This window comes from Danio rerio, chromosome 20 (assembly GCF_052040795.2).
Source record: "Danio rerio strain M-AB ecotype USA chromosome 20, GRCz13ab, whole genome shotgun sequence".
NCBI lineage: Eukaryota > Metazoa > Chordata > Actinopteri > Cypriniformes > Danionidae > Danio > Danio rerio.
Window position 1 is genome coordinate 32,974,708 of NC_141040.1, and position 16,058 is coordinate 32,990,765.

The following is a 16,058-nucleotide window of genomic DNA, read 5'->3' on the forward strand; positions in this document are numbered from 1 at the left end:
AAGGTGAAATATTGGAGGAATGATTGGTTGATTTCTGTCTGAAAGTAGATGAGTGGCTTGACACTTTATCTTCTTGCTTTGGTGTTTCATAAGTATGTTGTGTAACACCCTAGTTGAGAAACTGCTACACTCTCAGAAATAAAGGTACAAAAGCTGTCACTGGGGCAGTACATTTTTAAAAGGTGCACATTAATACCTTTTGGGTACACATTTGTACCTTTAAGGGTGACTTTTGTACATTTAAGGTGCTATGAGGTACAGATTTGTACTTTTTAAGGTATTAATATGTGCCCTTAAAGAGCCCATATAATGGTTTTTTGAAAATTCCCCTCCATGTAGTGTGTAACACAGCTCTAAGTGAAGTGAAGTATCCAGCTAAGGCTTAAATCTGTAAGAGTACAGTTTTTAAAACGGTTGATTCATCTATAAAAGAGTCGACTCATAGTGCTTCAAACGAGTGGCCTTGATACCGAGTCATTAGGTGTTTCGCCATGACGTACGAACGAAACCAAGTTATTCACGTGCACGCGCAAACCCGGGAGATTTCAAACCTGAGGCCCTGCCCTCTGACGCAGTAACGCAGACACACACACACACCCACCCACAAACACACGCACACAAACATGCCGGTCGATTGAAGTCACACTGCAGATGGATATTATCGAGACTCTACCCAAAGATGAAACCTCAGCATTATAACCAAGCAGTTGGAAACTACTGGAAACTTCTGCAAACTACATGCTACAAAGAATACTTCATTAGCGTTTGTTAAAGGAAGGATCAGTAAAGAGTAACTTACTGATGGACGTCAGGATTGGTTTCTTCCTCCATTTCTCAAGTGTAAATACGTGCGATTAAAGTTGCCTCGTTTACTCTAGCTATCAGGTTAACTGGCTATATTCTCTTATCGCGTGCAAAGTCACGTAAAAAATGCGACGCGTGCTGCTTTGTTTGTGGAGCTCCGTGGACAAGGGTAGTGTGTGTGTGCGTGTGCTGTCGTCCGGAGGTATGTGTGTGTGTTTGTGTGTGTGCACGCGCGCGTTGTCGCTCGGAGGTCTGTGTGTGTTTTTGTGTTTGTGTGCGCGGACGATGGCAATGTGTGTGTGTGTGTTTGTGTCTGTGAAAAGAGCAGAGTGAGACAAGCTTGGATATCTCCTCGACAGTTTTTGGAGTTTTTGCTCAATAAAATAGTTAATCGTCTGAATTTTCAAGTCCATGGACTGTATTTACATTGACCCACTGGCAGCTAAAATCCACGCCTACACTATCGAGTGTGTATGAACTGTGATTACTTTTATATTGCTGATTAGCTGTTGTGCATTTTACTCTCTGACTGAAGGCAGTCGACCAATCGCAACAGGCTGTCATCGGTCCAATCAGCGCAGATTAGCTTCGCGCTAAGGAGGGGTTTGGGAACAAATGAATCACTGGACGATTCATACGGGAGTCGCTGGGATAATTAGGTAAAAATAAATGCAGATTATAAGACCATGAAAGTGTTTTTTGACCTTGCATGCATATTAGACTGTTGTTGGAGACCCTTACAACCAAGATATGACCCTATTTCATGTATAATATGGGCTCTTTAAGTACCTGGTAGGAACAAAAAAGTACCTTTTGAAAACCTTTTGTAAACGTTTATTTTTTGAGAGGGTGTAATGTATGCCATTATTTTTTTTAAGATTGTTTTGAATTTTCAGTGGACACTTGGGTCACAAATCAATAAGAGTGTCCAAAATAAAAAAAGGAGTTTCAAATATGTAAAAATAAGATTTATAGAGGTTGCTTTTCAACACGGGCTCATTGTGGATACTGTTTGTAACTTTTGGTGGGTTTGCAAACCTGTGTACTTTTCATTGCATCTTCCTCAAACTTCAGCCGTTTGTATTTCCTGTGGTCACAGAAGCTCTCCGTCATCTCAGCTAGGTGCGGCTGATAAGCGTGAGCGCATTGCATGCGGGCTCCTCCATTGGAAATAACGAACTTGCCGTAGTTAGAGCCTCAATCAAAGTTAACCAGTGTGCGTGGTTATTAGTCTCTGTGTACAAGCTCTGTGTTTAAAACTTTAAACTACCACACAGTGAAACAGTGTTGAGAAGCCTTTACAATTAATTAACCGTGACAAATTAAAGCACGGTCAATAGAGAAACTGGTTAATCGTTGCATCCCTAGGTACGGTTCGCTTTTAGGTACCTTTTGACAGTGGAAATGGCCATAAAAGCGTACCAAACCGAACCATACCGCACCATACCGTACCATACCACTGTAGGGTCCAGCCAGTTGGTCCAATGACGGTATCCAATGGTGGATGAAGGTTCACTGCATGTTCGGTCTTTCCAGTGCACAATGTTGATTTATATTAAACTTAACTCATATCTGACTCCAATTTTAGTATGAGGTGGTTTAGAATATTAGTATATTTATCCTCGTTTTATCTGACTCCAATTATAAAACATTGATAAGATTATTTTGTTTCCTTTCACATTATTTTAGATTATGATTGAATATTCTTTTATTTTGTTATTATACCTTATTTTCATTTACTCAGATTCCGATAGCATCTCGAGTCTTGCACCGGCCGGGTATACAATCTCTTAATACAAGCTTGTCAGTCTTGGTCATTAAACAGAGGCGATTAACCACTCTCCTAAAAAGGCAGAACACTACTTACTCAATTTAGGAGATTTTTATGTGGTCCCCATGGATCTGTTATCTACTTAATCAAGAAAAAGTATTTTAATAATAATCGCGCAGGATTATAGTATTGTAGATGAAGACCTAAATATCCACATTTAAAGTAGTTTCAACAATATTTTGTTGTTCTAAATAGTTGGCCTTTTACAGTCCAAGTATACATGAAATAATGCCAATTTGTTAGTCGGATCTCTAACAACATTGAATAGCGTGCCACGCTGCTCCATCTAACATGTTTTAGTCCGTTACTAACCTGTACAGTGGCTTGTAGTGCTATGGACAACAACATTTATCAGTGATAATAACACGAACTCTGTTTGAATCATTCAAAACATAACAATTTATTAGTCAGGTAAATGTATTATGCCAATTCAATCAGTCAATTCATAAACGATCAATACAAAACATCAAATTATCAAAGATAACTCCAAGATGAAAAAGATGCATTCCTGACTTTGAAATATACATAACATGGAGCTAGCCATGTTATGGGCTGATCTGGTTAGGCAGAATCGCCCTGAGCTTTTCTTAGCCCTTACCTTAAATAATCCAAGAATTCCCTCAAGGAAGGGGGTGTGAATAACAAAGAAGGCATTCACACTTAGTGTAAAAGTCACACCCCTCACAGTGGTTCAAAAGATGCCTGAAGTTATATATTTATTGTTCTGATTATGTCTATTTCTGAGAGAATGAGACCATTGTACCAATCGCACTGAGACATTTCAAATGATATCAAACATGATAATTAAAGTCAGTTTGGTTAATCTAAAACATTCAAACATTGAAATGACCATATGCGTGAGTTGGGGGATGAAGCTGAGTCTCAGCATAGTCAGATGCAAATGCAGCAGGAACTGGTTTTTCCCGCATTCCTCCCTGGTGGGTTGTGAAGTCACCAGTCTCTGTTTTCAGCTCATGTTTTGAATTGTCAAAGATATCAGAATATTTGCAATATTTCAATTCTTACACCACTCAGTGGAAACGGGCCATTAGTGAATTTGTGAAAACAAATCTGCAAGCAGATGTTGCCTCAGGCACTTATTTTACTCTGAATATTAAAGTTGATATTTAGCCGCACTATATTGGTGTGTCGTAACATCTAATTTTTACGAGGTGGGTCGTTAGCCCAATGCTCAATCCCCTACTTGGAGGACCAGGACATACACACATTCAATACAGACAATTTTAGCTTACCAAATTCACCTATAGCGCATATCTTTGGACTGTCGGGAAAACCGGAGCACCCAGAAGAAACCAACATGAACACGGGGAGAACATGCAAACTCCACACAGAAATGGCAACTGAACCAGCCAGAGCTCGAACCAGCAACCTTCTTCCCACTGTGCCATCGTGCCACATATATTTTGCAGTTGCCAAAACTGTAGCCCTGGGCACGTTTCTCCAATTAAAAAAAAAGTTACAAAATTTAAAGAATAAAAGTTCTAGAAATGTCAAGTCTTTTTTTCTTTTTTTTTTTTTCTTTTTTCTTTACATTGCTTAAGCTCTTTTTTTTAATATTACAAATTATTTTTAGATTACAAACTTTTACAGAGGCAGTTCATTCTGCTGTGTTTACCACTGATAAAGCAGGGAAGAAGTTGAAGGAAAGTTAGTGTGAGTGAACCTTTTACCCAAAATATCATTTTTTTTCACTTTTGTAAAACTCTTTTGCAATGATGAGGTTGTTGATTTTTCAATAAGATATTGTTAATCAATTCAATTTTCAAAACAATTTAATAATTTTCACATATTTTATAATAAATAATAATAGAATATCAGCAGCTTAATAATATAATATGTTAATAGTGTATGTTATGGCACCCTGTATCATAGTATCTGGACAATTGCTTTAATACAATGTAATGTATATCGGTAAAGCATTTTCTAAAATTTTACAAAAAAATATGGCTATATATATTTTAAAAAGGTTTTTCAATATTTTTCAGAAATTGTGACAGTCTTTTTCTGAATTCATGGCAGAGAAGAAAAAAAAAAAAAAAAAAAAAGAGCATACTGATCATTGAAGATGTGTGTTGAAATTGCATCTATAATGTATATATTTACAGTCAAAATTGAGCCACGCTCCCACTGTGAAGGAAAGCAGTCATACTATCTTCTTGAAGCTGGTGTATTACAGTGAAATGAACACTGATTTGAATGTCTACACATGCACAACCCAGGTGTTCCCGTACAAAGAGTTTGCTGACAGTTTTTCAATAGAGCTCTCACCTGGTGGGCATCATTCTGGGGCTGAGTGAAATCAGCAGAAACTTCCCACAGCTATTCTCTTTCAATGCCCGCTGAGTGCAGATGAGAAACCGGATCAATAGATGCTGATGATTTGAACAGCGGCTACAACAGCAACAAGTATTTGTTTCAGTAAAGTAGCAGTTCGGACAAAGATCTGGTTTCATATTAAAGTAGGATATTCAGCATTTTCCTCAATCAGATGGGCACAGCTGGCGATCTGCATGTGTTGGCAGTGTTGTAGGTCTAATGTTCATTGTTGGAGGCTGAGGAGGATTATGTGTTTTTTTTATCTTGCTCAGCCCTTATGTGTTGCTGTGAGGTGTTCGCTCCAGTCTCAGTCCCTAAAGGAGCTCATTCATGCGTCTGAGGCAAAGAGAGCTGCACTATGCAGGCTCACGTTTCTGTGGGCCTTTTGTCCTGCCCCGCAGAGAAAGACCGCAAAACAGGGATGTGCGCAACCCAATATTAGCCCTCATGTTTGTTCGCTCGCTCCTCTGTTCTTCATGTTATGCACAATGAGCCAAAAGTGCTCTGGAAATAAAACATGTCTTATCCTGCGTAATTATTGCTTTCACTAAATAATAATGATTAACACCGATCTATGATATGTACAGTTAAAATAAAACAATAGCACACAGGCGCTCTCGCCAAAATGATAGTTTAAAATAATGTAGAGATGCTTGATTTATATAGGATTTTATGTTTGTTTAAATAACCCTAATTCCTCATATTATTATTATTATTATTATTATTATTATTATTATTATTATTATTTGATGTTAGGGGGAAATCCAGAACATCAGACAATATTTTAGAAATAATATTAGGAATTAACTTGTTTTTTATTCATCTAATAATTTACATTTTATTGTGCCAGCACTTACAGTTGAGACAGAATTATTAGTACTCCTGAATTACAACTGATTTCTTTTATTTTTCCCATGATGATAATACATAATATTTTCCTAGATACTAGTATTGGCCTTAAAGTGCAATTTAAAGGCTTAACTAGGTTAATTGTGTTAATTAAGCAAGTTAGGGTAATTAGGCAAATCATTCTATGATAGTTTGTTCTGTAGACAATCAAAAAAGGCTAATCATTTTGACCTTAAAATGTTTTTTTAAAGAAATTAAAAACTGCTTTTACTCTAGCCAAAATTAAACAAATAAGACTTTTTTCCAGAATAAAAAAATAGGAAACTATGATGATGGTATACATGTATATTAACACATGTAAAATAAATCTAAATAAAAATTATTGAAGAAACTATTAGGCTGCTTGAAAATTTGTGATTTATTTGGGTTTGTGATTTATATTTATATTTATTTTTAGACAACACAATACAAATGTTTTTAACTTCAGAAATGTTTAATGTTTGGAGGTATGGTCCTGGTTTTCAATCAACAAATTAAAATTTTGTACAATTCATATTTATTTCTATAGCACTTTTACAATGTAGGTCGTTTCAAAGCAGCTTAGCATAGAAGTTGAATTAAAATAGTGTCAGTGCTGTTTTTAGAGTTTTCAGATTAGTTCAGTTCGGTGTGGTTTAAATTTCACTGCTGAAAGTCCTAACACTGAAGCGCAAATCAATCGATGCACAGCTCCCCAAGTTCCAAACAAAGCAAGCCAGTGGCGACAGCGGCGAGGAACAAAAACTCACCAATTGGTGAAAGTGAAGGAAAAAAAACCTCAAGAGAAACCAGGCTCAATTGGGCATGACCATTTCTCCTCATGGCCAAACTTCCTGTGCAGAGCTGCAGTCTAGGCACTGGAGGCTGGAGAACACTGGACGTCTATCGTGGAGAACTGCAGCTGTGAACAGGGCACTGGCGGGTGATCAGGCTGGCCCGTGGGATCAGTACGGAGATTCGTCTGTCACCGTGGTCTTTCAGGAATCAGTCTCAAGCCCTCCTCTCTTCTATGACCACCACAGCATTTGCTCAGTATACGGCCTGGTCCAGGATTTTGGATACCTTGGATCGCATCATTGGCGCTGCATAATCTTAGGGGCCTCGGGATGAGTATCCACAGGTTGAAATAAAGAAAATAATTGGTGTAGCTGCTGTTCATAGTGTATTTACATGAGGTGCAAAAAGGAAGTGCTATAAATGAAAATAGTAGTTATAGAAACAAACATAGAAACAAACATGTAAAGCATATCAGTATTTCTAACAAAATGTCGGGTGCATTAAGACAGGAGGAGTGTGTCCTACAGGTGGTTTGTCAAGTCCACTCACCTGCAGGTAGCACACTTGTGCATCATATCGTTGTGCGTATGCTTTACTAAAAAGAATGGGCTTTAATCTAGTTTTGAACTGAGAGAGTGTCTACGCCTTGGACATTATCTGAAAGGCAATTCCAGAGTTTAGGAGCCATAAATGAGAAGGCTCTATCTCCTTTAGTAGACTTTGCTATTCTGGGTACTACCAGAAGCCCTGAGTTTAGAGATCTTAAAAAATGAGTTGGATTGTAGCATTTTATACCTGTTTGTTGTCCTGAGTAATTGTCATTTTTTTTTAAAGCTCTAAATAAATTATTGTGTTTTATTTGATATTTAATAATAATAATTCCTTGCATTTATATAGCACTTTGGAGGGAATCAGGATTCCGGGTTTAAAGAGTTTTAGAGACGCAGATCTAGCTTGCCGGCTATAAATTTTATATTTGGGGAAAAAAATATCAGACTGGTACAGACCTGGTATAGATATAACTAACTATATCTAAGCATGAAAGTTAAATAACTGAAAATGAAAATAAAGGGTAGCAATGTTTCTTTGAATTGACTTGTTTTGAACTAAAGCCATAAACCGCCGTACAGTGTGATTCTGTATCAGTTGTGTAGATGGAAACCAAAACATTTGCACTGTAAATATTGTGGCGCAGAGGCATCTCTCGGCAGTCTGTGATGGTCACTCATAGATGAACTGCCTTCAGATGCCTAAGAAGTGCTCACTGTACGCTGGCCAGACCTTATGCAACACATCCCCTCAGTTCATCCATCTTATCCAGACAGTCTGCTCTGCCCTCTCTTCAAACAGCGGAGATCTGGCTACACATTCACTACCATATGAGTTCCCAGATAGGAATCTCTCTTCTGAGGTGATTCGCCCAGGGTGTTCCTGATCGTCAAGTGGAAAGTTCGCTGAAGTTCAGTTGACTCACTTTTGACTCATTGTTACCGAAAAAGAGTGGGGTCAGTTGCTTCAGGGTTTGTTTCTGGCTCATATTAGGGTGCTGGTGTAGTTTATGTCTGAAGATTTGCTCTCTTGACCCTCACTCATTGATCTTATCAAGGCGTTACAAAATCAAAGCCTGTTGAGATGAGCGTATGAAAGCTGTTATAAAAGGTGCTGAACTAGAAATGGTTGATCAATATGTGTTATACAATTGCAAAGTTTAAATAATAGAGTGAATTGAATAAATGAGTGCAAATAGCCTCTGGCAACACTGTCTGGTTTGAACAATCAAAGTGATAAATGACAGACATTCAGTAGTTGACCTTTTGTCCAACCTGTACTTCTCCTTATTTTGTAATCACATAAAACATTGGACAGCCAATTTGGGAAAAAATGAAGCCTTTCATTGACAGTATTTGTTTGCCCTACTATGGATGTCAATGGTCACAGGTTTCCAGCATTCTTCAGAATATCTTTAAAAAAAAAATCTAACTTGTTTGGAACAAGTCAATTGTGATTATTTGATTTGAGAATTTTCTTCTTTTTTTGGTGAACTATCCCTTTAAACAAGTTTAAAACTGTGAAAAGTGTAAGCTAAGAAAATTTTATATACTATTTCTTCTATGGTTATGATTAGGCAGAGTTTCTCACTTCCCCAATACACATCTCTGCCCTTTGCTTTCAGTAACCATGTGCTTTTCACCATAAACAATTCATTGCTTGTGATCTTCTTTCATATACATTTGTCATGTTTGGTGTCATTTGACATTTTAAGACTTTAGCGATCTAGTGACAATCAATCAACAATCAACAGAGACAAGTATTGATATATTTCAATATACAATCTCTTTACTATTGTTGAGTCATGGCCTTAGGAGAGTATGTTAATGTACTTCTCCCGCACTTTATCTCCTCAACTTTACTTTTATGTTTAGCTGGTTTTGGGGGGAGTTTGGTGTTTGACAATGCTTTGCTCATGGTATAAAAAGGAAAGGTAACTGTTGATCTGGGAGAATGACGTACTCTGCTTTTCCCTTCACCTTATGCTAATAAAGGCAGTTACACAGCAGTTCATATATTACTGGTAAGTTTCTATATACAGTAAGTTAGTTTGTTTCATTCTACGGCCTGTATCTTAAAACATGTAACTTAACATCATGTGGAGTGTAGTTTTGTAAATTTCAAAGCAGAAACAAAAGCTGCTGCTGTTCATAGGCTTCTTTAGCAATATTGGATCAAAAAAAGCCCATAAATACACATGCCCATAGACGCTCACCTCAAAGAAATCCAGACATTGATCAAAAGTAAGCAAAAAAGAAGGATGACAACCCTTAAATGGGAATGAGTTCCTCATGTGTACATTTGATCCAATTCTCTAATATGAATCTTAAAGAGAAAGTGAATTTATTTCTTCTACTGAACACAAAAGAGAATATATATATATATATATATATTTTAAAAAAGTACTGTAACCATTGACTTCCATAATATATGTTATTCCTATGGAGGTCAATGATTTCAAACATTCCTCAAAATATCTTCTTTTTTTGTCCAACAGCGAAAATAATCATGGTTTGGAACCACTTTTGAGCGGGTAAATTGTGAGAAATTAAAATTTTTCTATGAACTGTCCCTTTAAAACCAGATGTAAGCAGGATTAATTAAGTCTCTGATGTGTGTCATTAGGGACTCAACAACTAATTGTGTGTTTTTTAGTTAGTAGAAGTTTAGTAGAAGAAAAAAAGTTAAAGAAAAAAAAAAGTATCATCTTATCAAACATACTATTCAATATTACCTTTTGTAGAGCATCTGATGACCAGTATTGAGAAATACCTCCCAATGCTTACTAAGTGCTTTGTGTTTATAGAAGCTGTGAAACCTGATGCAGCTTAAAGAGATGCAGTTGACTGTAATACAGGCGCGTGTGTCATAACACCGCCCTCAGAGTGCGTTATGCTATGGAAAGCAGGTATACAGAGAGCTCTTCTGTTCTGTCAGGCCAGGATGAATGTGTCCATTTATGCCTTGCTTTTCTCCTCAGTTTCATCTGACTGATAGTGGCGATCTCTGCACGCGAGTGACGCTTCTCCGCTGTCTGTCACACAACCAAAGAATGATGTCACAGTCTTGTCCGGCGTTTTCTTGGCTTGAAACAGAATGGAAAACAAACAGCGGAGGTGTAGCATCTCCTGTCACGCTATGCAGGAGAGCATGGTTAGTACTGAAATGTGTGCTTATGGCACTGGAGCCTGGTATTTCACACATTTGTGAGGTCAGTGTGTGGCTGTATACCAAAACATCATGCTATTGCTGATGCCACAGTCTTCCTTTCACTGCTTGGTGTATAGTAGGAGTCGATTATTTCATCTTGTATGTTTTTAGTTGCTCTGTTTCTCAGAGTCAGAGTTATTATTAAGCATCTTTCACATAAACCAAGGTGGCTTTTGAAAATTAAATAGGGATTGAAATCACCGTTATGTTTATGGCTAATACTTTCTGATTTATGGTTTTAATGGAATAGCATGCAAGTTTGGCACAAAAACAAGTTAACTGATAGACTGATGTTGGAATTTTTAGCAATAGTTCAATGGAAATCTACATTTGTGCGTATAATATAAAATATATACATTTAAAATTCATAGAAATTCAAAATATTTGCAAAATCTTAATAAAATTATCAAAATATTCATTATTAATAGAAAGAAAAAACCACTTTACTTTAAGGTTTTATTATAAACTATATTTAATATGACTAAACAATAAAGAAACATTTATTTAATTATTCGTTTTCTTTTCGGCTTAGCCCCTTTATTAATCTGGGGTCGCCACAGCGGAATGAACTGCCAACTTATCTAGCATATGTTTCACGCAGCGGATGCCCTTCCAGCTGCAACCCATCTCTGGGAAACATCCAAACAGACTCATTCACACTCATACACTATGGACAATGTAGCTTATGATTAATTTAACTATGATTAATAAATGCTATTAATCATAGTTAAATTAATCATAAGCTAAACAATTTAACTATGATTAATAAATGCTGCACACGTATCGTTTATTCTTAGTTTATTTTAGTAAACTAACATTAACTAATGGCACCTTGTTATAAAGTGTGACCAAATTTTTTTATTCTGTATTGTAAATGTATAGTAATGTGTATTTATATAGTGCAGGGGTCACCAACCTTTTTAAAACTGAGAGCTACTTCTTGGGTAACGATTAATGTAGACGGCTACCAGTTTAATACACATTACTCATATAACAAATTTGCTCAATTTACTTTTAATTATATGTTATCATTAAATAATGATATTCATCTATGCGTAGACACCGATCATGTTAATGATAGTTGTCAATAATGATTTACAAGGTAGGAAACAGAAATATCAATATGCAAAACATTATTTCTAAAAATCTCTGCAAGTGTTTGCATTTTTAAACGATTACTAACAATTTTTTTAACAAATCATGCACTATGATGTACCATGTTTGTACAGATGATCAATTGTGCAACAGAAATCAGCTTTTGGATTTTACTGAAATTATCACCAAACCTGCAGTATTTTTAACATTCACTCTTCTAACTATTGTAGTTGCTCCGAGTTGGACATCGGAAAGAGTGGAGATTATATTTGTTTGTCTTTAAGCACAGTTTTGCTTTCCTCTCTGAAAATGCCTTGTTTTTCTAATCAAAAAATGTGTAGCTCTAAACAAGGCTTCAGTTGGAGTTTTATTGAAGGGTTTTCACCGGTCTTGTGAAAAAAAAAACCTGCTGTATTTATTTATTTATTTTGTATATATTTTAATTAAACATTTTTATTGAATTTTTATTTTTATTGAACATTTTTATTGCAAAAACATGTCAGAAAATTACATTGAGTAGAAAGATAGTATCTGTCATACGTGTAATTCGAGTTCTGACCCCCACATGAAAAATAAATATAAAAGTAAAAAAAATTAAGTTGTAATTAAATAAACAACAAATAAATAATAATAACACTAATAATAATAAAAATAATAATGACAAAAAATACAATATGAGATTGCAAAATGGCATATTACATTTCTTTTGTCCAGGCTGAGTGTAACAGACAAGATTTTAGTTTTAGAGACTTAGAGGTTCCTAGATAATTAAAGAAAGGGTCCCAGGTCCGAAAAAATAATAAAGGTTTGTTCTTCATTGCTGTGGAGAAAGCCTCAAGAGGGATTATGCTGCAGACTGCAAGCAGCCATTGATTTAAACTGGGTGGTTCTTCATTAATCCACTTTACAAGGATACAATTCCGAGCAAAGTAAATCAAAATATGTAGTAGGTCTCTGTTCTGAAAATTATAAGCTATATTATCATTAAGGCCCAGTAAGCAAGTCTTTGCTCCTATTCAAAATGTACATTTAAAGATGGCGTCGAGCTGTAGTCTAATCAAGTTCCAAAACTGCTGTATATAAGGACAACTCCACATACAATGATAGAAAGTTCCAATGTCTACTTTACATTTCACACACAGCTAAGATAGACCTGGATTCATTTTATAACTAACCTCAGGTGTAATAAACAGTCTATGTAAAATTTTAAATTGTCGTTCCCAAGCAGAATTTAAGGCTAACACACCAAGAGGGTTGCTAAAACCTGCTGTTTTTACAAACCTTCCTTTAATTCGGTGACTCCACTTGTAGTGCGCTGCCCGGTGGGGAGTTAGCATGGTAGCTTGCATGACATGTTCTGAAATGTCTCTCAACCAAGTCTCACTCTGCCATCGTCAAATGAAGTAAAAAAGAACTCTTCCTCCTATTCAAATAATTTTTTTTCTGCCACGTTTTCAATTGATCTCCTGCCCTTTACTGGACCCGCAACCATTACTGAGAAGACCAGCTAGCTCTGATGAGTTTTTTTTTTTTTATATATATATATATATAACTTGGTCATTTTCAGATTTACACCAAGTGTGATTTAAAAAGAATAGCCTAAAAAAATATTAGATGCAGCTTACTAGTAAGTAGCGCTATGGTGAGCTATCTTTAGAACAGGCACACAGGCAACTTATGTGATGTTGGTGACCCCTGAAATAGTGCATTTACTGTGTATGGCCATACACCCAAAGCGCTTCACAGTCATGAGGGGGGTCTTTCCACACCACCACCAGTGTGTAGCATCCACTTGAATAATGCGAAGCCAGCCGCAGAACAACAGTGCTCGCCACACATCAGCCAATTCTGTGAATGGAGATGATTGAGATCCATGATCAGGAACGGCCAATAGAAGGCATTTGGCCAGAATCAACACCCCTACTCTTTTACGAGAAGAACCATGGGATTTTTAATGCCCACAGAGAGTCAGGACCTCACTTTAACGTTTCATCTGAAAGACGGTGTTCAATAATAATAAAGTGTCCCCTTCACTATACTGGGGCATTAGGACTCACACAGACCACAGGTTGAGCGCCCCCTGCTGGCCTCACTAACACCACTTCTAAAAGCAACCTAGTTTTTCTATGTGGTCTCCCATCCAGGCACAGCCCTGCTTAGCTTCAGTGAGTAACCAGTCTTGGGCTGCAGTGTGATATGGCTGTGGAAATATCATATGTATTCAGTAAACATATATTGGATAATTTTTAAAAGGTACATTTTCCCCAACGTTTATTTCTATTTCTTTTTTCTTTATTTCTATTTTCCAAAAATATTACATTTTTATCCAACTATTTATTTTAATGTAATACATAAATCCATGAATGTAGCATGCAGCAAATAAATCTATATTTATGGATTTATTTATTATTTAAAATATAGTTTTAAGACTGGGCATTTATCAGTTTTTTGGCAGATCCATTGTTCAATGAAAATCATCATACTGTGTAGATTAGTTGGTGCAAGTGACTACATTTGTTTGTTATTGTGACTTGACAACTAGGTCAATTTTTATTTTTCAATTCGGTTCATAACAGGTGCTGTTTTATCTCCATGCGTACAGCGGGTGATTTGATGTGTTTGTTGCTGTCTGATACCATACAGTGGTGAGAGCTGCATGAATTACAGGATCCACTTTAAACACGAGTTTGCAGACGTTCTCTGCTCACTGGAGGAAATTAAAAGCTACAGCAACTTCCTTTCAACTTCCCGCACGGCCTCTCATCTTGTGCCAGTGCCTTAATGAATAGTAAATTATTAGTCTCTGGCTTCCTTTTCACCACAGACAGTTTACAGTAGATGTTCACCTTGGACATGGATAGGGACTTGCATGTAGTTTTACACTCCAAATAAACAACTACCTGGCTAAATGGCTACGATACAGCCACCATGCATTTCACCAAATACTTACAAATCACGACATCAGTAACTATGCTAATACTGCTCTGGAATCATTCACAAATGGAGCATTCATTCATTCATTCATTCATTCATTTTCTTTTCGGCTTAGTCCCTTTAATAATCAGGGGTCGCCACAGCAGAATGAACCGCCAACTTATCCAGCACATTTTTTTATGCCCTTCCAGCTGCAACTCATCACTGGGAAACACCCATACAATGTCATTCACACACACTACAGACATTTTAGCTTAACCCGATTCACCTAAAGTGCATGTCTTTGGACTGTGGGGGAAACCGGGGCACCTGGAGGAAACCCACGCGAACATAGGGAGAACATGCAAACTCCACACAAAAACGCCAACTGACCCAGCCAAGGCTTAAACCAGCTACCTTCTTGCTGCATTAGGTGACAGCGCTACCCACTGCGCCACCGCCTTGTCACCCAAATGGATCATTAATTATTTAAAATTTGATTATTTGGTAATGTTGAAATGTGGTTATTCTTTCGAACCAGCAAACTTCTTGCTGTGAGGCGATTGTCAAAACAAGAACATGGTGCGGCTAAATATCAACTTCCAAATAAACGTCTCTGGAAGTAATTAAGTATATAAATGTATGTTTATGTGTGAAAGTACTGTGTGTGGCAGCACATTTAGAAAGAGAAGATCCATCTTTCGGATCTCAACTCTCGGTGGTCATTAAAAAACTCCAGGATGTCCTTCGAAAAAACAGTAGGGGTTTAACCTCGATATCCTGGCCTCTGTGGATCATGGCGTCCTTACCATCCCCATATCATAATTGGCTTCATTACTCGGTCTCCTCTCTACCAATCAGCTGGTGTGTGATGCGGTACAGCACAATATGGCTGCCGTCGCGTCATACAGGTGGATGCTGCACATTAAAGGTGGATGAGGAAATTCCCTCCAATGTGAAAAGCGCATTGAGTGTCCAGAAAAGCGCTATATACATGTAGGGCTTTATTATTAATTATTATTTTAATCATGACTAGGCTGTATTACTGCCTAAATCTCTATTTGTTATATGTACAGTGCTCGAAAATATAAGTACACCCCTCAAACCTCTCTTTTAAATTCACATTTTAATAGGAAGCTATACAATATTATAGTTGTGCATATACATCAGATTACTCAGTACTGAAGACAAATCTTGAGCTTATCTAACAAAATACGATAACGTCTAAGTACACCCATATTTATGTTATAGAAAAATATTAAATACAAATTTAAAATAGAGGAAAAATCAAGAGAAGCAAAAAAAAAAAAAAAGTTGTAATTTTGTAGTTTTTTAAAAAAAAATTTATATTTAGCTTGAATTTAATTGTTTTATCTTTTTAATTCCAAATATGTTTGATGACTAAAATATTATTTTAATAAATCTGTTTTGTTTAAATGTATCAAAATATCAAACTAAAGATCAAAATACTCATTTTCAAAATGGGGTTTACTCAGTTATCATCACACAAACTTTAGGAAGTTTTTTTTTTTAAGAACAATTCAAACAGGAACTAAAACCTGATTTTGTTCAACAGAGCAGTATTCCTGTTTTTACTGCTTCTGAAAACAACCTCAAGATTTATATATAACCAGACAGAACCTCAAACAATTTA

At 36.5% G+C, this 16,058-nt stretch overlaps 1 protein-coding gene across 1 annotated transcript in view; it reads left to right on the forward strand.

Moving 5' to 3' along the window:
- Positions 1-16,058, forward strand: part of LOC147839360 (uncharacterized) — a 963,858-nt gene that overhangs the window by 628,492 nt on the left and 319,308 nt on the right. The window lies entirely within an intron of this gene.